Genomic DNA, 23,530 nt, shown 5'->3' on the forward strand with positions numbered 1-23,530 from the left:
GTGATGCTCTTAAGTTTGTTCTAATGACCTGGTTTGTGAGATTGTTTACGAGATGCTCGACGCTCAGTTGGTAGTTGGGAGTTGGTTGTCAGAAGCCTAGAGTCGGGAGTAATGTAGTCTCTTATTATACATTAAAGAGTTATGTATACACCTGCGTTTGATTTAACATATCAACATTAAAAACTTGACGACGCAGAAGGAATCCCCTGGATAATTACTAATAATTATTCACTCATTTACAGGTGAGTAATATGCTGAAATCACCAGACACAACCAACCTAAAAATTTTAGTATTTTCTTAGTGTTTTAAACATTATAGATGCATTCTGAGTAGTGATATTTCTGTAATTTTAGGATCCAGGAAGCGTTTTCAACGTCATGGATGCATTCTGAGCAATGATCTTTCTCAAATTTTAGTCTTTTGTTAGCGTTTTAAACGTTATAGATTCATTCTGAGAAATAATCTTTCTGTAATTTAAGTCTTTTGTAAGCATATTAAACGTTTAAGATGCATTCTGAACAATGATATTTACGTAATTTAAGTCTTTTGGAAGCGTTTTAAACGTTATTGGTGCATTTCTGTAATTTTAGTCTTTTGGAAGCGATTTAAACATTTTAGATGTATTCTGAGCAATGATCTTTCAGTAATCATAGTCTTTTGGAAGCGCTTTATACGTGCATAAATGCATTCTGAGCAATGATCTTCCTGTAATTTTAGTATTTTGGAAGCGTTTTAAATGTTATATATGCATTCCAAGCAGTGGTCTTTCTGTAATTTCAGTCTTCTGGAAACATTTTAAGTGTTATAGATGCATTTTGAGCAATGTTCTTTCTACAATTCCAGTCTTCTGGAAGTGTTTTAAACGATAAAGATGCATTTGGAAAAATTATCTTTTTGTAATTTTAGTCTTCTGGAAGCGTTGGACATGCATTATGAGCAATGATCTTTCTGGAATTTCATTCTTCTGGGAGCATTTTCAGCGTTAGAGATGCATTCTGAGTAATGATCTTCCTGTAATTTTTGTCTTCTGGAATAATTTTTAGTGTTATAGATGCATTTTGAGCAATAATCTTCCTGCAATTCAAGTCCTCTGAAAGTGTTTCAAACGATACAGTAGCATTTTGAGCAATGATCATTTTGTAATTTTAGTCTTCTGGAAGCGTTGGAGATGCATTATGAGAAATGATCTTTCTGGAATTTAATTTTTCTGGAAGCATTTTAAGTGTTATAGATGCCTTATGAGCAATGATTGTTCTGCAATTCACGTCTTCTGGAAGTGTTTTAAACGATAAAGATGCATTTTGAGCAATGATCTTTTTGTAATTTTGGTCTTCTGGAAGCGTTACAGATGCATTCTGAGTAATGATCTTTCCGTGATTTTAGTTTTATTGAAGCGTTTTAAGCATTATAGATGCTTTCTCAACATAGATCTTTCGGAAATTTTAGTCTTTGGGATGCATTTTAAACGTTAAAGATGCATTCTGATCAATTATCTTTCTGTAATTTTAGTCTTCTGGAAGCGTTTTAAACGATATAGATGCACCCTAAGCAATAATCAGACTGTAATTTTAGTCTTCTGGAAGCGTTTTTAACCTGAATAGATACATTTTGAGCACCGATGTTTCTGTAATTTTTGTCTTTTGGAAGTGTTTGAAACGTTATAGCGGCATTCTGAGCACTGACCCTTCTTTAATTTTAGTCTCCTGTTAGCGTTTTAAATGTTATAAATACATTCTCAGTAATGATCATTTTGAAATTTTAGTCTTCTGGAAGTATTTTAAACGTAATAGATGCATTCTGAGTAATGACCTTTTTGTAATTTTGTAATTTTAGTGTTCTGTTAGCGTTTCAACAATTATGGATGCATTTTGAGAAATTATCTTTCTGTAATTTTAGCCTTACGGAAGCGTTTTGAACATTAAAGATGCATTCTGAGCAATTATATTTTTGCAATTTTTCTCTTCTGGAAGGGTTTTAAATGTTAATGATGCATTCTGAGCAATGATCTTTCTCTGATTTTAGTCCTCTTGAAGAGTGAAAATATTAAAGGTATATTCCGAGCAATGTTTGTATTGTAATTTTTTAGTCTTCTGGAAGCGTTTCAAACGATAAAGATGCATTTTGAGCAATAGCTTTTCTGTAGTTTTAGTCTTCTGGAATCGTTTTAAACGTAAGTTGTGTTCTTTAGGAATTTCAAACGTTGGAGATGAATTCTGAGCAATGATCTTTCTATAATTCTAGTTTTTTGGAAGTGTTATAGATGCTCTCTGAGCAATAACCTGGCAGTGAGTTTAGTCTTCTGGAAGTGTTTTAAACAATATAGATGGATTCCGAGAAATGATAATTCTGTAATTTTAGTCTTTTGTTAGCGTTTTAAAGATTATAGATGCAGCCTGAGTAATGATCTTTCTGTAATTTTAGACTTCTGGAAATGTTTTATACGATATAGATGCCTAATGAAAAATGATCTTTCTATAATTTTAGTGTTCTGTTAGCGTTTTTAACGTTATGGATGCATTCTTGGTAATGATCTTTCTGTAATTTTAGTCGTTTGGAAGCGTCTTAAACTTTATAGATACATTCTGAGCATTAATCTTTTGGTAATTTTAGTCTTCTGGAAGTGTTTTAAACGTTATAGATGCTTTTTGAGCAATGATTATTCCCTAATTTTAGTCTTTTCTTAGCGTTTTAAACGTTACAAATGCATTCTGGGTAATGACTATTCTTCAATTTTAGTCTTCTGGAGGTGTTTTAAACGTTATAGATGCATTCTGACCAATGATCTTTATGTAATTTTGGTGTAATGTTACCGTTTTAAACGTGATGGGTGCATACTGAGTAATGATATTTCTGTAATTTTAGTTGTCTGAAGGCGTAATAAATGTTATTGAAGCAATCTGAGCAATAATCTGTCTTTTGTCTTTTGGAAGAATTTTTAACATTAAAGATGCCTTTTGACAAATGATCTTTCAGTAATTTAAGCCTTCTGGAAGCGTTTTGAACATTAAAGATGCATTCTGAACAATGATATTTTTGTAATATTACTCTTCTGGGTATGTTTTAAACGTTAATGAGGCATTTTGAGCAATGATCTTTATGTAATTTCAGTCTTTTGGAAGCGTTTTAAACGTTAAAGATGTCTTTCTAGCAATGTTCTTACTGTATTTTTAGTCTTCTGGAAGCATTTTAAACATTAAAGATACATTCTGAGCAATGACTTTTCTGTAATTTTAGTCTTCTGGACGCGTTTAAACGTTATAGATGAATTTTGAGTAATTATGTTTATGTAATTCTAGTCTTCTGGAATAGTTTTAAACATTAGAGATAAATTCTGAGCAATGGTCTTTCTGTAATTTTAGTCTCCTGGAAGCGTTTTAAACGTATACATGCATTTTGATCAATTGTCTTTCAGTAATTCCAGTTTTCTGGAAGCGTTTAAAACGTTATAGATGTATTCCGGTCAATGATCTTTCTGTAATTTTAGTCTACTGGAAGCGTTTTGAACATTATAGATGTATTCTGAGTAATGATCTTTCTGTAATTTCAATCTTCTAGAAGAGTTTTAAACCTTATAGATTTATTCTGAGCAATGAACTTTCAGTAATTTTAGTCTTTTGGAAGCTCTTTTAGCTTGTATAGATGCATTCTGAGTAATGATGTTTCTGTAATTTCAGTCTTCTGGAAGCGTTTCAAACGTTATAGATCCATTCTGAGTAGAGATCCTACTGTAATTTTAGTATTTTGGAAGCGTTTTAAACGTTATAGATTCATTCTGACCAATGATCTTTCTGGAATGTTAGACATTTGTTAGCGTTTTAAATGTTATAGATGCATTCTACGTAGTGATCTTACTGTAATTTTAGTCTTTTGGAATCGTTTCTAACAATATAGATACCATCCGAGCAATTATCTTTCTCTAATTTCAGTTTTCTGGAAGCGTTTTCATTATAGATGGAAACCGAGAAATAATCTTTCTGTAATTTACGTCTTCTGGAAGCGTGTTAAACTTTAAAGATGCATTTTGAGCAATGAGCTTTCTTTAATTTTATTCTTCTGGAAGAATTATAAACGTTATAGATGCATTCTGAGCTATGATCTTTCAGTAATTATAGTCTTATGGAAGTGCTTTTAACGTGTATAGACGCATTCTGACCAATGATCTTTATGTAATTTTATTCTTCTGGAATCGTTTGAGAAGTTATAAATGCATTCTGTGCACTGATCATTCTAAAATCTTAGCGTTATAAATCTTTTAAGGTTATAGATTCATTTTCAGCAATAATCTTTCTATAAATTCAGTTTTATGGAAGAGTTTTAAACATTATAGATGTATTCAGAGCAATGATCTATCAGTAATTTTAGTAATCTGGAAGCGTTTCAAACGTTATAGATGCATTCTGAGCAATGATATTTCTGAAATTTTAATCTTTTGTTAGCCATTTTAAACGTTATAGATACATTCTGAGTAGTGATCTTATTGTAATTTTAGTCTTCTGGAAGAATTCTAAACATGAAAGATGCATTCTGGGAAATTATATTTCTGTAATTATTTAAGTCTTCTGGAAGCGTTTTAAACGTTAAGGATGCATTCTGAGAAATAAGCTTTCTATAATTATAGTCTTCACGAAGTATTTGAAACGTTATAGATGCATTTTGAGCAATGATCTTTCTGTAATCTTATTCTTCTGGGAGAGTTTGAAACGTTTTAAATGCTTTCTGAGCACCGATCATTCTGTAATTTTAGTCTACCGTTAGCGTTTCAAACGTTATTGATGCATTCTGCGCAATGATCTTTCTGTAATTCTAGTCTTTTGGAAGCGTTTTTAATGTTTTAGATGCATTCTGAGCAATGATCTTTCAGGAAATTCTTACCTTCTGTTAGCGTTTTAAGCGTTATGGACGCATTCTGAGTAGTGATCTTTATGTAATTTTAGTATATTAGAAGCTTTTCGAAACGTTATAGATGCATTCAGACCAATGATCTTATTGTAATAGTATTCTTCTGAAAACGTTTTAATCATTATAGATGCATTCTGGGAAAGGAAGTTTCTTTAATTTAAGTCTTCTGGAAGCGATTTAAACGTTATAGATGCATTCTGAGTAATGCTCTTTCTGTAATTTTAGTTTTAGGGAAACGTTTTAAACATTATAGATGCATTCCGAGCAACGATCTTTCGGTAATTTTGTTTTTCGGAAGCATTTTAAACGTTATATTTGCATTCTGAGAAATTATCTTTCTGTAATTTGAGTCTACTGGAAGCGTTTCAAACCACAAAAATATATTCTGGAGCAATGATCTTTCCGTGATTTTTTTCTTTTAGAATCGTTTTGAACGTTATGATGCGTTTTGAGTAATAATATTTCTGTAATTTCCGTCTTTTGGGAGATAATTGAACAGTAAAGTTGTATCCTGAATAATGATCTCTCTAATTTTCGTCTTCTGGAAACGTTTTAAATGTTATAGATGCCTTCTGAGCAATCATCTTTTAGTAATTTTATTCTTTTGGAAGCGTGTCAAACATTATAGATGCATTTCGAGCAAAGATCTTTACGTAATTTTAGTCTTCTGGAAAATTTTGAAGCCTTTTCAACATTAAAAATGGATTCCGTGCAATGATTTTTTTTCTTTTTTTTTTTTTGTAATTTCAATCTTCTGGAAGCGTTTTTAACGATATAGATTCAATCTGAGCAATGATATTTCTGTAATTTCAGTCTTTTGGAAGCGTTCAAAACGTTATAGATGCAATCTGAACAATGATCTTTCTGTAATTTTATTCTTCTGGAAGCATCTTTAAGGATAAAGATGAAATCTGAGCAATGATCTTGTAAGGACACCGATCCCTTCGTCGTCCAGAAAATCGACAAACTACTTATTGATTTAAATTCTCTCTTCGCCACACTGTGGTGTCCTATGTATATATATTCCGCTCTACCAGAGCTACATTTTGATATATGTATCGTTTCATGACATGTTTTTGTTAACCCATAATTCATATATTTGTAAGTGTAAGAAAACACATATATTTTGGCGGCCACTTCAATCTGACTTGGCGCCAATGTAATCCTACGTTTCCGTCCGCACCTTGTTATGTATTTCCGTGCGCATTCAAATAAAGTCAGTCTCTCTGCAACTTCCATAGCAGAAAGACGTCTGAGCTGGTAGCTCCTTAGTTATTTACGCTAGTGTCAGTGATTTACTCTAAGGGTTTTCATACCTTTTATCGGAAGCCTAAGATTACATCAGTCTACGGACTTTCCTACCAAAATTTCACGTCATCACTCATGGATGGAGACGTAGACCCAGCTGTTCCCACTTTGACTCTCTCTGAAAGTGAGGATATCCGTAACCCCGACTGTAGGGAACTTCTTCATGAAATGGAGAACACAAACCCTACCACTGACCAGCTCCAGGAACTTGAATCTGCTGATGAAGACATGGAATCTGAAGCCCATTCTCACTCTTCTCCTCCTCCTCAAAGGAAACGTGGCGCCTCCTCATCCCCTCCACCTGGATACCAAGCTGCTAAGAAGCCCAATCAAACCTCCTTGGACAGCACAGACTTTGCACTCCAACTTGCTCCTCCCAGTTCTGATGATGAACAAGAAGAGGACACACCTATCACTTCCTCAAGGACCACCTCTCCCCGTTCTTATGACAGGGAAACTACTTCAAAGGATACACCAGAAGAGCCTGACAACAACCCTGAGCCCTTCATACAGGTACACAGGAATAAAGGTAAGAAACCTACTGTACCTTCCCCTTCTACTACTGCACTCTTTAAGTTTAAAGCAGTCAGCACACCTCAACATAGTGCTTATGCCCAAGTCATGGGTATAGAGGACAGATACCCCAATATCAATATCACGGTTAAACCGAATTTGGATGGGGACATGGTCCTCTCTCCCCATGACAAGGCAGCAGAAGATATACTCAATTCAATTAAAACTCTTGTTAAACTAGACCCAGCCCAAAAACGTAGAATTTACATTGTCTGCGGTTATTCATACAAATATGACACTGACCGTTTACTTAAATATCCTGGTATTATTCATGCTGAAAGATGCACACCCAAGGAAGGTGGTGTATCAAACAAAGTCAAATGTACCTTTTTGGGCCCCCCCCCCCCCCTAATCAAGTTAACTTAGGTATGTGGGGTAAATTTAGAGTAGAGGATTATAATCCTCCCCTCCTCCGTTGTCACAAGTGCCAGAAATACGGGCACCATAAGAATAACTGTCATGCTGCTCATCCTGTCTGTGGAATATGTTCAAGGAGGCATGATACTTCCATCTGCCTTACTAAATACAAGGCAGATGAACCCACTGAACCACGATGCCCTCACTGTAAGCAGGCACATCACTCGTGGAACAAACGTTGCCCGGAAAGACTTAAGAGGGAATATGCGAGGAGGGGCCAACTCCCTCCCGACTCTACTGCATCTAACTCAACTCCTAACCAACCATCCCAAACCCAACAACATATTACACCTGCCAATCCTTTACCCAATCCTACACCCCAAACTTACCCCTCCTACTCTGCTGCCCTAATGACCTCTGTCACACCAACGACCAATCCTTCTACTATTACACAAATAACTCCTTCTTCACAGACTGTTTCCCCGTCTATAGCCTCTGCCCCTTCCTCCCAATCACAACCCCAAAGACCACCCAAATCACCAAGATCCCCCAGACCTACACCTTCCTCTAAACCTCAACAAAATCCTGTTCCAAACCAACACCCTCCTACTCCCTCAGACGATACCTACATCCCCCTTCCCTCAACATCTCATGATTCCACCTCTCCTGCCACAAATACAGCTTCCAACTTTCATTATCCACACGTCCCACAACATAACACTTTCTCTCCAGCTCCTCAATCTTCCTCCTCTGCTATCCTTAACATCTTCCTTCAACCTGCTCTCCTAGAGCCTGCTATTATTACTCTCATCCAAAAATTCTTCCCCAACCTAGTTGTAGATGATACATTTAAGTCTGCTCTTAGGCTCGTTATTGAGATGCTTACTCATGCTCTCACAACTTAGAATTCTCAGACTCCGACAGTGATGTGAGTTTACCCTCCTCTCCTCAACCACAGGTGAATAACTATATCAATGTGTTACAATGGAACATTTTAGGAATTAGGTTAAAGTACGCTATTCTGCAGTCTCAGGTAGCCGTAGAGAGGCCGGACATCATCCTCTTGCAGGAAACACTACTAAGGGAACACACCTCCTTTAAATTTGCAAATTACAAGATATACAGAACCCACCACACTGACACTAGTCGTGGCTTACTAACATTAATAAAAAACACAATTCCTTCCCAAAGAATTACAGATATTGACTGCCACGAAGCAGAGACTCTTAGTGTACAAATTACCCTTTTAAACACTACACTGACAATACACAATATCTACAAAAGCCCTGCAAGAGACATTGATGCTACCCCACTCTTTGCGGATGCTGAGACTCAGAGTACTGTTTTCTCAGGTGACTTTAATGGACATCACCCCTTCCTCAAGTCTACCTCCCCTACCAATGTAACTGGTGAGCATCTCTATTCTTTACTTGAGGATTTTCCAGGTGTGAAACTCCTCAATGATGTTGACATGCCTACCCATATTGCTGGGGGAAGACTGGATCTTACGTTTGTCTCGCAAGACATATGCAACAACTCCTCCTGGGACCTGCATCCTGTCCTTACTAGTGATCACTTTGGCACTCGTTTCTCTCTTCAGTTGGATAAATTACCTGACCCACCTCCTCCTCCTAGGAGATGGAATCCGGATTTCTCCAAATGGGATCTCTTTGAGCAGCACATGACTTCATGGGCTGATAGATACTCTGCTGCACCTCTGGAAGACGCTGATAACCTTCTTCTAACACTCAGTGAACAGCTAACTGAGGCGGCCGCATCCTCTATGCCAATGAAAAAACCCTTTACTAAAAACTATAAGGACTCTTGGTATTACAACCCCAGGATTAAGGCAATGAATAAGCGTCTCAATCGTATCAGAAAACTTTTTCGCAGGTACAACACTGATTCCCTATATCAAAACCTTGTTGCGGTAACACATCATTCTGCACAGGTTGCTACAGAAGTTAAAAATGAAAAATGGTATGACTGGTGTGCCGAGATTAATGCCACTACTCCTTTGAAAAAGATTTGGGGCTGGTTCAACAAAGTCTCTGGTAAAAGATCAACCATAAAGGTGTCTCACCCAGATCCTCCAGCTCAGGCGCTACGACTGGTACAAGAGTTTGCCAACCGCTCTAAGTCTGATAACCTCTCTCCTGAGGCCAGACATAGACAAAGGGTCCTTTACCCTATTAGGTTGAACATGATCACTGCAGCTTGCAACATATCAGATGATACTGATGCACTGTACACCATGGATGAACTTAATGTTGCCCTTTCTAAAACAAAAGATACAGCCCCTGGTACAGATCTTATAACGTATAGTATGCTTACACACATGGGAGACCCTGCAAAGGAGATATACCTTCAACTCATAAACAAAACTCATGTTGAAAGGGTTAGACCTCGGCTCTGGAGGCAGCAGGACACTCAACCTGTTCCCAAACCTAAAGAGGAAAACGCCTATAGGCCTATAGCTCTTATCACTTGTACGGAGAAGGTTGCAGAACGTGTGGTCCTTAATCGACTAAAATGGAAGATTGGCAAATTACACCACAGACTGTATGCATTCACTGATGGTGTTGGCACTCATGAATGCATCACAGACCTTATGGCCACCATTAATGAGTCACACTCTCTTGTAGTCTTCCTGGACCTTGAGAAGGCTTTTGAACTGGCCAGTTCGGCTGCTATTCTCTTCTCACTTGTTCGCAAGAGGGTTAGAGGTCACCTGCTGTCCTGGGTTCAAGAGTACACTCGGGGTCGTGAGGCGAGAGTCACTTTTCAAGGTGCTACCTCACCTTTCCTCCCCTTGGAGAATGGCACCCCACAAGGGGGTATTCTAAGCCCGTTCCTATTTAATGTTCTTGTTGAAAATTTGTTGCTTATAGAACTCCCTCAAGGAATAGAGATGTTCATATATGCAGATGATATCTGCATTGTATGTCCACACTCTGTTCGTATACATAATCAGTCTCAAAAAATGCAAAGAGCTCTAAATGCAATAGTCCATGAATGTAACGAACTAGGTTTGAAAATTAACCCCCTTAAAACTAAGGCTATGGCCATCAAGTATTTTGAGCCTCCTCCCCCTCTTTTTATTGGTAACAACCCCATAGAGTGGGTTCAAAATTTCATTTACTTGGGTGTCAATATTAATTATAAACTTCTCCCTCACACACAGGTTAAATTGCTTAGACAAAAAGTTATCTCTCGCTTTTCAGCAATGAAAAGAATTACCACTTTAAAAAAAGGAGTCTCTTCCCATTTATTGAGATTATTCTGTGCAAGCTGTAAGATCACAGGTTGAATATGCCTCCCCTGTTCTCATTTCCCTCCCTTCACGGCTATTATCTTCACTAGAAGTTATACAAAATAATGCCATGAGACTAATTACTGGTGCCCCTATTTGGACAAGGCTTATCCTTCTCAGGCAGGAAACCAACCTGTTACCACTTGCAGATAGAATAAAAATGCGTGTTTGCTGTATAATTATTAAAACCATAAAAGTTAATAGAAATTCCCCTCTAAAAACTAAAATTAACAGATTCATAAATTTGCATGAAGACCTAGAACCCCCTGATCATTATATTGGTAAACTTATTCAAACTATTAGAGATGTCAACATTCAGTTAGTCATACTTGATGTAAAGCATGATAAATTTCATCCAGAATATGTCCCTCCAGCCCCTTGGAGCCCTAATCCAATTGATGTTAATTATACTGTTCTTCCAGCATTCAAATCTTTATGTACTCCTCAACAGCTTAAGAGTGCAGCTCTGGCCTCCATTGCCGATACCAGTGCTGCTAATGTTTACTTCACAGATGGGTCTGTAGACATGAATTTACCGGCTGCTGGCTCTGCTGTCTTCTCCAATACCTTTACCAGTGCTTGGAGGCTTTCTGACCATGCTTCTATCTTACAGGCAGAACTCTATGCCATTGCAAAGGCCTTGGAGAACTCCCTTTATAAGTATGGTCATACTACTATCCACACCGACTCAAAAGGTGCTATACAAAGTATTCTAAAACGTAACTTTAAAGAGAATATTCATTTAATCAGCACCATAAAGACTATGGCTACAGCCCATGCTCAAAGGAACAGAAAAGTTACCCTCAATTGGATACCTAGTCATGTAGGTATTCATGGAAATGATGAGGCTGACCGTCTTGCAAATAGTGCCCTTAGCTATCCCACTATAAGCAGAGCATGCAGACCCTCTCTCTCACACATCAAAAAGTTAATGTCCAATTATTGTCATCTTCAAAAGAAAAGTTTAATTAGGCAGTTTTTGCTTGATGGTTCCCGCTCTGCTAAGTGGTATACTGAGGTAACTAATATTATCCCCCATTCTATGCCTAAATCTCTTCGTAGACAACTAACAACTATTCTTTTCAGACTACGCCTTGGTTATCTCTGCAGTTGGCAGATCATTAGTATAGAAGATAGACTTTGTCCCTATTGTGATCTCCCCACTGGTACTGAACCATTAGAACACTACCTATTAACTTGTACTGAAACTTTCCCTCTTCGTCAATCCATAAACCTCCCTCCTCCTTACACTGCTGTACAAGTAACCAAACACATATTAGATAATACAAACACACTCTCGGGCTTTCTATGCTCATATCCCCCTCCCAGATAACTTAAATAAACACTTAGCTTAATCTTAGTTCTCATCTACTCTAATCCCTTTCGCACACGCAAACCCATACTTATAACATAGCTTGTTCACTCATATCACTGTTGGAATTGCAAACCCATTATTCATATAAAAGACTGTTCTCTATTCCTCCTGAATTATTTCCCTATCCCCTAAGGATAGTATCCCACTGATCCTTCCTGAAACAAGCACACCTACAAGAGGTTGGGGGCCTCTCTCGTACTAGCTGGTCGAGCGCGGTACAGAATCGGGCCCTCCCCCTCTTTTCCCTACAACATAGAGCAGTGGGAGTCTAGGACTGGAAAGCGGTTATCTCTTGGCTGTGTCCCTCATTAGGAAACAGCTCTTGATTTTTCTGTTTTCCCTTTTCTTCCTCCCTGCAGCTACACACATTACCCTCCCATACCAGTATCATTTCCCTCAATCCTTCTAACCGTCATGATCCTTTAACGGATATTCAAACTTTATTGTAAATTCTACTACTATTGTTATTTTCTCACTTTTTGCTAGCTCTCTTTACTCTTAGCTAGCACTCAATCTATCTCCTCTCCCTACTACTTAAGCTTTCTTGGGATAATTTATGCCCATTTTCTGCCTCCGACTAAATAACTTTACATTCATTCCCACGATCTCCTACTTCCCTGGGACTTGCTGCTATAAAACTTTCTCTTCTACTCGATAGACGCTGTCTATCAACAAATTTCCTTTCGTGGACCTAAAAAGGAGTCGCCCTACCGGGCCCTTTTTCCGTTGTCACGCCAGTCATACCCTTGCTCCCTTGTTGCTTTGCGTGGTGGAAGCTGGGAGACACTGCCCCTCATTCAGTTATACGGGCTAATTGACTAGGAATCTGCTTGCAAATTCCAGCCCGTGGGAAGCATGGTGTATAGCCATTACCCCCACCTGGGAAACCCAGGCTGCTGTATGAGGATTAGTAGTTCTCTCTAACTTCCACTACTTTTTGCCTTACACTAAATAGCCTAGGCTATCTAATTTTAACGTAACCAAACATTAGATATAAAGTAACTTTGACTCACTCATTTCATCACTTTCACATATTATTACCCTAAGACACCATACTTTAACTATAGTACCTCACTTCAAACAATACTCCCTTACGGGCTGCCTAAGGCAAGAGCCCGTGTCTTACATAAGGTAAGGCAATCTTACAGACAGACAGACAGACAAATAAAGTATCAGTTGATCTTGGTGACGCTTGTCTCACTGTCCTTACAATCTTTCTCTAATTTCAATTTTTGGAAGCGTTCATAACGTTATAGATGCATTCTGAGCAATGATCTCTTTGTAATTTTGGTCTTCTAGAAGCGTTTCTAACGATGTAGATGCAACCTGAGCAATCATTTTTCTCTAATTTCTGTCTTTTGGAGGCGTTCAAAACGTTATAGATGCAATCCGAGCTGTGATCTATTTTTAATTTCAGTCTTTTGGAAGCGTTTAATACGATATAGATACATTCTGAACAATGATCTTTCTGTAATTTTATTCTTCTGGAAGCGTTTTTAACAATATAGATGCAATCCAAGCAATGATCTTTCTATAATTTCAGTCTTTTGGAAGCGTTTAAAATATTATAGATGCATTCTGAATAAGGACTTTTCTGTAATTCTAATCTTTTGGGAGCGTTTCTAACGTTAGTGATGCAATCTGAACAATGACCTTTCTGTAATTTTAGTCTTCTTCAAACGTTTTAAACGTTAAAGATGTATTCTAAGTATTGTTTTTTTTTTTTTTTTTTTTGTAATTTTAGGCCTCTGGAAGAGTTTTAATCCTTAAAGATATATTCTGATCAATTTTATTTTTGTAATTTTAGTCTTCTGTGAGCATTTTAAACGTTATAGATGCATTCTGAGCTAGGCTTTTTCTGTAATTTTTGTCTTCTGGGAGCGTTTTAAACGTTATAGATGTGTTTTGATCAATGATCTTTCTGTAGTTTTAGCCTTTTGGAAGTGTTTTTAAAGATATGAATGCAATCTCAGCAATGATCTTTCGGTGATTTCGGTCTTTTGGAAGCGTTTATAACGTTATAGATGCATTCCGAGTAACGATCTTTCTATAATCTTCGTTTTCTAGAAGCGTTTTAAACGTTATATTTTCATTCTGAGAAATGATCTTTCTGTAATTTGAGTCTACTGGAAGCGTTTTAAACCACAAAAAAATGCATCCAAGCAATGAAATTTCTGGAATTTTAGTCTTCAGAGAGTGTTTTAAACGTTATAAATATATTTTAAGCAATGATATTTCTGTAATTTCAGTCTTCTGAAAGTGTTTTTAACGTTATAGATGTATTCTGATCATTGATCTTTCAATAATTTTAGTCTTCTAGAAACATTTTTAATGTTATAGATGCATTCTAATCAATGATCTTTCAGTAGCTTCAGTCTTCTCGAAGTGTTTTAAACATTAAAGATGCATTCTGAGAAATGGTCTTTTGTTTAATTTTAGTCTTCTGGAAGCGTTTGAAACAATAAAAATGCATTCTGAGCAATAGGATTATATTATTATTATTATCATTATTATTATTATTATTATTATTATTATTATTATTATTATTATTATTATTATTTTTATTATTATTATTATTATTATTATTATTATTTAAATTATTATTATTATTATTATTATTATTATTATTATTATTATTATTATTTTAATTTCTGTTATTTTAATCGTCCGACCATTTCGTTAGTTATAGATGCATTGTGAGTAATGATCTTTCTGTAATTTTAGTCTTCTGGAAGCGTTTTAAACATTACAGCTGCATTCTTTGTAATGATCTTTCCGTAATTTTAGTCTTTTGAAAGCATTCTGAACGTTAAAGATGTATTCTGAGCAGTGATATTTGATTAATTTTAGTCTTCTGGAAGCGTTTTACGAGTTAGAGATGCATTCAGGCAATTATCTTTCAGTAATTTTAGTTTTCTGGAATATTTTAAACGTTGAATATGCTCACTAATCAATTATCTTTCTGTAATTTTAGTCTTGTGGAGGCATTTTAAACATTATATATGTATTTTGAATAATGAGCATTGTTATATCAGTCTTCTGGAAGCATTTTATACATTAAAGATGTATTCAGAACAATGATCTTTTTGTAATTTTAGTCTTCTGGAAGCGTTTAAACGTTATATATGCATTGTTAGCAATTATCATTCTGTAATTATAGTCTTCTGGTAGCGATTTAAATGTCATCGATGCGTTCTGAGCAATGATCTTTAATTTTATTCTTTTGGAAGCGTTTTGAACGTTATAGATGGATTTTCAGCAACGATCTTTCTGTAATTTCTCTTCTGGAATCGTTGTAAACTTTGAAGATGCATTTTGGAGCAATTAACTTTCAGTGATTTTTTTCTTCTGGAAGTGTTTTGAACGTTATGATGCGTTTTGAGCAATAATATTTCTGTAATTTAAGTCTTCTGGAAGAGATTTGAACATTAAAGATATATTCTGAGTAATGATCTCAGTAATTTACGTCTTCTGGAAACATTTTAAACGTTATAGATGCCTTCTGAGAAATCATCTTTTTTGTAATTTTAGTCTTCTGGAAGCGCTTCAAACGTTAAAGATGAATTTTGAGCAAAGATCTTTTTGTAGTTTTAGTCTTCTGGAAAATTTTGAAATGATATATATGCATTCGGAGCAATGATCTTACCGTAACTTGAGTTTTCTTGAAGAATTTTCAACATTCAATATGCATTCCGTGCCATGATTTTTCTGGAATTCCATTCTTGTGGAAGCGTTTTTACGATATAGATTCAATATGAGCAATGATATTTCTGTAATTTTAGTCTTTTAGAAGCGTTCAAAACGTTATAGATTCAATCTGAACAATTATCTTTCTGTACTTTTAGTCTTCTTGAAGCGTTTTCAACATTAAAGATCCTCTCTGAACAATGATCTTTCTGTAATTTTAGTCTTCTCTAAGCGTTTTTAACAATAAAGATGCAATCCGAGCAATGATTTTTCTCTAATTTTATTCTTTAGGAAGCATTTGAAACGTTAAAGATGTATTCTCAGCAATGACCTTTCTGTAATTTTAGTCTTCCGGAAGCGTTTTTAACGATATAGATGCAATCTGAGCAATTATCTTTCTGTAATTTTAGTCTTTTGTAAGCGTTCAAAACATTATAGATGCAATCCAAGCAATGATCGTGTTGTAATTTCAGTATTTTGGAAGCGTTTAGGATGATATATATGCATTCTGAACAATGATCTTTCTCTAATTTTAGTGTTCTGGAAGATTTTTAACAATATAGATGCAATCCGAGCCATGGTCTTTCTCTAATTTCAGTCCTTTGGAAGAGTTTCAAATGTTATAGATGCATTCTGAGCAATGACATTTCTGTAATTTTAGTCTTCTGGAAGCGTTTCTAACGTTAGAGATGCATTTTGAACAATGACCTTTCTGTAATTTTACTCTTTTTCAAAGGGTTTCAAACGTTAAAGATATATTCTTAGCATTGTGGTTTCTGTAATTTTAGGGCTCTGGAAGTGTTTTAATCCTTAAAGATACATTCTGATCAATGACCTTTTTGTAATTTTAGTCTTCTGTAAGCATTTTAGACGTTATAGGTGCATTCTGAGCTAGGCTCTTTCTGTAATTTTTGTCTTCTGGGAGCGTTTTAAACGTTATAGATACATATTGAGCAGTGATCATTCTGTAATTTTAGCTTTCATAAAGCGTTTTTAACGTTATGAATGCAATCTGAGCAATGATCTCTCTGTAATTTCAGTCTTTTGGAAGCGTTCAAAACGTTATGGATGCATTCTGAACAATGATCTTTCTGTAATTTTAGTGTTCTTGAAGCGTTTTAAACGTTAAAGATGCATTCTGAGATATCATTTGTCAGTAATTTTAGTTTTCTGGAAGCATTTTTAACTGGTATAACTGCATTCTGAGCAATGATCTTGATATAATTTTATTATTCTGGAAGCGTTTCAAATGCAGTGTGAGCAATGATTTTTCTGTAAATTTAGTATTCTCGAAGCGTTTTAAAGGTTAGAGAGGCATTCCGAGCAATGATCTTTTTTTTTAAATTTGGTCTTCTGTTAAAGTTTGAATTCTTATAGATGCATTCTAAGCAATGATCTTTCTGAAATTTAAGTCTTCTGAAACCGTTTTCAACGTTATAGATGCATTCTGAGCAATGATTTTTCTGTAATTTTAGTGTTCTTGAAGCGTTTTAAATGTTAAAGATTTATTCGGAGCAATGATCTTGTAATTTTAGTCTTCTGAAAGCGTTTTAAATTTTATAAATACAATAATGTTTCTGTAATTTTAGTGTTTTGGAAGAGTTTTAAGCATTATACATATTCTGAGCAATGATCTTTCTGTAATTTCAGTCTTCTGGAAGTGTTTTAAACTTTATAGATGCATCTTTAGCAATTATGTTTCTGTAATTCTTGTCTTCTGGAACGGTTTAAAACGTTATACAAGCTTTCTGAACAATGATATGGCTGTAATTTTAGTCTTTTGGAAGCGTTTTTAACGTATATAGATACATTCTGACCAAAGGTATTTCTATAACTTTAGTCTTCTGGAAGCGTTTTAAATGGAAAAGATGCATTATGAGCAATGATCATTCTGTAAGATTAGACTTCTAGAAAGGTTTTAAACGTTATAGATATATAATGAACAATGATCTTTCAGTAAGTTTAGTCTTCTGAAAGCTTATTAAACATTAGAGATGCATTCTGAGCAATGATCTTCCTGTAATTTTAATCCTTTCTTTAGTGTTTGAAAGGTTATAGAAGCATTCTGAGCAATGATTTTACGCTAATTTCAGTCTTCTTGAAGCATTTTAAACGTTATAGATGTATTTTGAGAATTATTCTTTCTGTAATTTTAGTCTCCTGGAAGCATTTTAAACGTTAAAGATGCATTTTGATCAGTGATCTTTCTATAATTTTAGTCTTCTGGAAGGGCTTTAAACGTTATAGATGCCATCTTATTGATGATCTTATTGTAATTGTATTATCTTGTTAGCGTTTTAAACGTTATGCTGTAGATGCATTATGAACAATGACTTTTGGAAGCGTTTTTAACTTGGATACATGCATTCCTAGCAATGATCTTTCTTTAATTTTATTCTTCTGGAAGCGTTTGCAACGTTATAGATGCATTCTGAGCACTGATCATTCTGTGATTCTAGTCTACTGCTAGGGTTTTAAACGTTATAGATGCATTTTTAGCAATTATATTTCTCTAATTCTTGTCTTTTGGAACGGTTTAAAACGTTATACAAGCTTTCTGAGCAATGATCTGGCTGTAATTTTAGTCTCCTGCCAGCGTTTATAACGTGTATAGATGCATTCTGACCAAAGATCTTTCTGTATCTTGTCTTCTGGAAATGTTTTAAATGGAAAAGACACATTATGAGCAATGATCATTCTGTAATTTTAGTCTTCTAAAAGAGTTTTAAACGTTATAGATACATACTGAGCAATGATCTTTCAGTAAGTTTAGTCTTTTCTTTAGTGTTTGAAAGGTTATAGAAGCATTCTGAGCAATGATTTTACGCTAATTTCAGTCTTCTTGAAGCATTTTAAACGTTATAGATGTATTCTTAGAATTAATCTTTCTGTAATTTTAGTCTCCTGGAAGCATTTTAAACGTTAAAGATGCAATCTGGTCAGTGATCTTTCCACAATTTCAGTCTTCTGGAAGGGCTTTAAACGTTATTGATGATCTTATTGTAATTTTATTTTCTTGTTAGCGTTTTAAACGTTATACTCTAGATGCATTTTGAGCAATGACTTTTGTAAGCATTTTCAACTTGAATACATGTATTATTAGCAATGATCTTTCTTTAACTTTATTCCTCTGGAAGCGTTTGTAACGTTAAAGATGCATTCTGAGCACTGATCATTCCGTGATTTTAGTCTACTGCTAGGGTTTTAAACGTTATAGATGCATTCTGCGCAATGATCTTTTTATAAATTTAGCCTTTTGGAAACTTTTTAAAGGTTTTAGATACATTCTGAGCGGTGATCTTTCTGAAATTTTAGTCTTCTGTTAGCCTAATGAACATATTAGATGCGTTCTGAAAAGTGATCTTTCTGTAATTCTATTATTCTGGAAGCGTTTCAAACGTTATAGATACATTCCGAACAATGATCTTATTATCTTATTGTAATTTTTGTCTTTTGGAAGCTATTTAAACATTCTGAGCAATAACTTTTCTGTAATAATAGTTTTCTCGAAGTATTTGAAACGTTATAGATGCATTCTGAGCAATGATCTTTCTGTAATTTTATTCTCCTGGGAACATTTCAAACGTTATAGATACATTATGAGCACCGACCATTCTGTAATTTTAGTCTTCTGGATGCGTTTTCAACGTCATAGATTCATTTTGAGCAATAATCTTTCTGTAATTTAAGTCTTATGGAAGCATACCAAAACTTTATAGATGCATTTAGTGCAATGGTCTTATAGGAATATTAGTCTTCTGGAAGCGTTTCAAACATTATAAATGCAGTCTGGGAAAGAATCTTTCTGTAATTTGAGTCTTCAGGAAGCGTTTTAAACGGTAGAGATGCATTCCGAGCAACGATCTTTCTGTAATTTCATTTTCTGGAAGCGTTTTAAACGTTATATTTGCATTCTAAGAAATTATCTTTCTGTAATTTGAGTCTACTGGAAGCGTTGTAAACCTTAAAGATGCATTTTGAGCCATGAATTTTCTGTAATTTTAGTCACCTGATATTGTTTTAAACGTTATAAATGCATTTTGAGCACTGATCTTTCTGTAATTCCAGGCTTCTGGAATCGTTTTAAACGTTATAGAAGCATTTTGAGCAATGATCTTTCTGTAATTCTAGTCTTCCGGAAACTTTTAAAACGTATTAAATGCTTTCTGAGCGACGATCTTGCTGGAATTTTAATCTTTTGGAAGTGTTTTTAAGGTGTATAGATGCATTCTGAGCAATGACATTTCTATAATTCAAATCTACTGGAAGCATTTCAAACCTTAGAGATGGATTCTAAGCAATGATCTTTCTGTAATTTTAGTCCTTCGTTGGTGTTTGAAAGGTTATAGAAGCATTCTGAGCAATGATTTTACTGTAATTATAGTCTTCATGAAGCATTTTAAACGTTAAAGATGTATTCCGAGCATTGACCATTCTGTAATTCTAGACACCTGAAAGCGTTTTAAACGTTAAAGATGCATTCTGATAAGTGATCTTTCTTTAATTATAGTCTTCTGGAAGGGCTTTAAACGTTTTAAATGCAATCTTAATAATGATCTTATTGTAATTTTATTCTCCTGTTAGCGTTTTAAACGTTATGGATGCATTTTAAGCAATGACGTTTCAGTAATTTTAGTCTTTTGGAAGTGTTTTTAACTTGAATACATGCATTCTTAGCAATGATCTTTCTGTAATTTTATTCTTCTGGAAGCGTTTGAAACGTTATAGATGCATTCTGAGCCCTGATCACTCTGTGATTTTAGTCTACTGCTAGGGTTTTAAACGTTTTAGATACATTCTGCGCAAAGATCTTTCTGTAACTTTATCCTTCTGGGAGCGTTTTAAACGTCTTAGATACATTCTGAGCAGTGACTTTTCTGAAATTTTGTCTTCTGTTAGCCTTTTAAACGTAATAGATGCGTTCTGAGCAGTGATCTCTCTGTAATTCTAGTTTACTGGAAAAGTTTCAAACGTTACAGTTGCATTCCAAGCAAAAATCTTAATTTATTCCTAGTCTTTTGGAAGCTATTTAAACGTTAAAGATGCATTCTGAGCAATAAGCTTTCAGTAATAATAGTCTTCTCGAAGTATTTAAAATATTATAGATGCATTCTGAGGAATGATCTTTCCGTAATTTCATTTTTTTGGGAGTATTTGAAACGTTATAGATAGATTTTGAGCACCGATCATTCTGTAATTTTAGTCTACTGTTAGCGTTTTAAGCGTTATAGATCAATTTTGCGCATGATCTTTCTGTAAATTTAATTTTCTGGATGCGTTTTCAACGTTATAGATGCATTTGGCACAATGATTTTTCTGTAAATTTACTCTTCTGGATGTGTTTTCAACGTTATAGATGCATTTTGAGCAACGATCTCTTTGTAATTTATGTCTTCTGGAAGCGTTCCAAAACGTTATAGATGCATTCAGTGCAATGATTTTATTGGAATACTAGTATTCTGGAAGCGTTTTAAACATTATAGATGCATTCTGGGAAAGAATTTTTCTGTATTTCTTCTGGAAGCGTTTTAAACGTTATAGATGCATTTTGAGTAACAACATTTCCGTAATTTTAGTCTTCTGTTAGCGTTTTAAACGTTTTATATTCATTCTGACTCATGATCATTCTGTAATTTGAGTCTTCAGGAAGCTTTTTAAACGGTAGAGATGCACTCCGAGCAATGATGTTTCTGTAATTTTCGTTTTCTGGAAGCGTTTCAAACGTTATATTAGCATTCTAAGAATTGATCTTTCTGTAATTTGAGTCTACTAGAAGCATTTTAAACCTTAAAGGTGCATTCTGAGCAATGATTTTTCTGTAATTTTAGTCATCTGAGATTGTTTTAAACGTTATTAATGCCTTTTGAACAATGATATTTCTGTGATTCCAGGCTTCTGGAATCGTTTTAAACGTTATAAAAGCATTTTGAGCAATGATCTTTCTGTATTTCTAGTCACCTGGAAACTTTTAAAACGTTATAGATGCTTTCTGAGCGATGATCTGGTTGTAATTTTAGTCTTTTGGAAGTGTTTTTAAGGTGTATAGATGCATTCTGAGCAATTATCTTTCTGTAATTCAAGTCTTATGGAAGCGTTTTAAATATTACAGATGCGTTTTAAACGTTACAGATGCATTCTGAGCAATGATCTTTCTAACATTTTTGTTATGTATTATTGTAATAATGTACTGTATTACCTCAAATGTTACGTGTATTGAGCGCAACATTGCATCATATGGCATTGATAAAACATGTTATGCATTGTACATAACTGAAATAATGTATTTTGATATTAGGGTTTAAGCATTTATTAATTACCTCAAAGATAGGATGTGATTCTTTATATTTTTGTGCTGCAGTAGGATTTAAGTATTTTGAGAGTGATGCTCTTAAGTTTGTTCTAATGACCTGGTTTGTGAGATTGTTTACGAGATGCTCGACGCTCAGTTGGTAGTTGGGAGTTGGTTGTCAGAAGCCTAGAGTCGGGAGTAATGTAGTCTCTTATTATACATTAAAGAGTTATGTATACACCTGCGTTTGATTTAACATATCAACATTAAAAACTTGACGACGCAGAAGGAATCCCCTGGATAATTACTAATAATTATTCACTCATTTACAGGTGAGTAATATGCTGAAATCACCAGACACAACCAACCTAAAAATTTTAGTATTTTCTTAGTGTTTTAAACATTATAGATGCATTCTGAGTAGTGATATTTCTGTAATTTTAGGATCCAGGAAGCGTTTTCAACGTCATGGATGCATTCTGAGCAATGATCTTTCTCAAATTTTAGTCTTTTGTTAGCGTTTTAAACGTTATAGATTCATTCTGAGAAATAATCTTTCTGTAATTTAAGTCTTTTGTAAGCATATTAAACGTTTAAGATGCATTCTGAACAATGATATTTACGTAATTTAAGTCTTTTGGAAGCGTTTTAAACGTTATTGGTGCATTTCTGTAATTTTAGTCTTTTGGAAGCGATTTAAACATTTTAGATGTATTCTGAGCAATGATCTTTCAGTAATCATAGTCTTTTGGAAGCGCTTTATACGTGCATAAATGCATTCTGAGCAATGATCTTCCTGTAATTTTAGTATTTTGGAAGCGTTTTAAATGTTATATATGCATTCCAAGCAGTGGTCTTTCTGTAATTTCAGTCTTCTGGAAACATTTTAAGTGTTATAGATGCATTTTGAGCAATGTTCTTTCTACAATTCCAGTCTTCTGGAAGTGTTTTAAACGATAAAGATGCATTTGGAAAAATTATCTTTTTGTAATTTTAGTCTTCTGGAAGCGTTGGACATGCATTATGAGCAATGATCTTTCTGGAATTTCATTCTTCTGGGAGCATTTTCAGCGTTAGAGATGCATTCTGAGTAATGATCTTCCTGTAATTTTTGTCTTCTGGCATAATTTTTAGTGTTATAGATGCATTTTGAGCAATAATCTTCCTGCAATTCAAGTCCTCTGAAAGTGTTTCAAACGATACAGTAGCATTTTGAGCAATGATCTTTTTGTAATTTTAGTTTTCTGGAAGCGTTGGAGATGCATTATGAGAAATGATCTTTCTGGAATTTAATTTTTCTGGAAGCATTTTAAGTGTTATAGATGCCTTATGAGCAATGATTGTTCTGCAATTCATGTCTTCTGGAAGCGTTTCAAACGATAAAGATGCATTTTGAGCAATAGCTTTTCTGTAGTTTTAGTCTTCTGGAATCGTTTTAAACGTTAAAGATGCTTTTTGAGCAATAATGCTTACGTAAGTTGTGTTCTTTAGGAATTTCAAACGTTGGAGATGAATTCTGAGCAATGATCTTTCTATAATTCTAGTTTTTTGGAAGTGTTATAGATGCTCTCTGAGCAATAACCTGGCAGTGAGTTTAGTCTTCTGGAAGTGTTTTAAACAATATAGATGGATTCCGAGAAATGATAATTCTGTAATTTTAGTCTTTTGTTAGCGTTTTAAAGATTATAGATGCAGCCTGAGTAATGATCTTTCTGTAATTTTAGACTT

This window comes from Palaemon carinicauda, chromosome 20, assembly GCF_036898095.1.
Source record: "Palaemon carinicauda isolate YSFRI2023 chromosome 20, ASM3689809v2, whole genome shotgun sequence".
NCBI classification, from domain to species: Eukaryota; Metazoa; Arthropoda; class Malacostraca; order Decapoda; family Palaemonidae; genus Palaemon; species Palaemon carinicauda.